Source organism: Rattus norvegicus, chromosome 15, assembly GCF_036323735.1.
Source record: "Rattus norvegicus strain BN/NHsdMcwi chromosome 15, GRCr8, whole genome shotgun sequence".
Taxonomy (NCBI): domain Eukaryota; kingdom Metazoa; phylum Chordata; class Mammalia; order Rodentia; family Muridae; genus Rattus; species Rattus norvegicus.
This window is the reverse complement of record NC_086033.1, coordinates 78,074,517-78,075,660: the sequence shown is the minus strand read 5'-3', so window position 1 is coordinate 78,075,660 and position 1,144 is coordinate 78,074,517. Positions and strand designations below refer to the sequence as shown.

At 46.5% G+C, this 1,144-nt stretch overlaps 1 pseudogene; it reads right to left on the bottom strand.

The window, feature by feature from the left end:
* Window positions 1-696: 696 nt before the first annotated feature.
* LOC120097265 (small nucleolar RNA SNORA17) lies at window positions 697-785 on the bottom strand (annotated as a pseudogene).
* Between the last annotated feature and the right edge of the window lie 359 nt (window positions 786-1,144).

Here is a 1,144-nt window from a genome sequence, read left to right as displayed (position 1 = left end):
CCTCCCCGTAACTTTAACCTTAACCCTAACCCTCACCTATATTGCCAAGCTGAGGAGTGGGGGCAGTCCTCCACAGCCCAAAGATATCAACATCAGCATATATCTGGGATGTAGTAGTAGCAGAATCCTGCTCTTGTGGGACCACAGAACCAGACATGGCCTCTGGTGGGAGCATAGGCCAGGACCAACCATGGTGGTCCCACATGGCACCATTACCCTCTATTCATTGTGCCCTTATCCTTCTGTTTCTATTTCTCCAAAACTACCTTGCTTCTCTTAGCAGCACCCATGATCTCTGAGTGTCTGTGGTCGTCTAAGCAGTGCTATGCCCTGTCTGTGATTGTGACTATATGGAAGTAGTCATCTCAGGCCTCATCTGCCCCTCCAAGCCTGTATGACCTGGTCTGGTGGTCATCTCAGGCTAGTTCCTGCTCCAAATTTCAAGACACCAGACTAGTATCTTTGCCTTCCTCCCCTTCCAGGCCTTACTTCATTACCTCAGGCTGGGATTATCTGTCTAGGGCTCACTTGTGATATCCTAGGTGGGATTTCTCAAGTCTCTGTCTCACTCCTGCTGGGCCTTATAGCTCTAGACAGTCTGTCTCCTCTCAGCCTTGCTCACTTTCTGCCCTGGGAGCCCATATGGCCTTGTGAAGAGCTGGACTGTTGTATGTCTCAAGCTAGCATTGATAATGGAATGTTAGGCTGTTTCCCATTCAGACCTTCACCAGTCACAACTTTGAATATAGACATAGCCTTTCTCCCCTCTTCCTCTTAAGGACAGACATGTGTTACTGTTGGGAACAATGCCCTTGAAACCCCCCATTATTGATTTTAATAGTATAGAGTATAGGGTTCATGGAAAATCCCCAGCCAGCTGCAGAAAACTAATACAAATCTGGTGGTCAAGAAGAATTATGATATGATAAAGTTCTGACCTTGTTGAGAAATATATCTGACGTCAAGATGCCCAATGTGATGACCTGTAACCTTCCTGAAAAACCAACATCCTGCTGACTAATAGATATGACAAACCTGTGACCTTTCTGACATCCTGTTAATGTCAGTCAATTGCCTGAAGACAAGAGAGCTGTGTCTTTGGCCTGTGTAAATGTTTCCCACTTACCCACTCCCTCTGTTACCC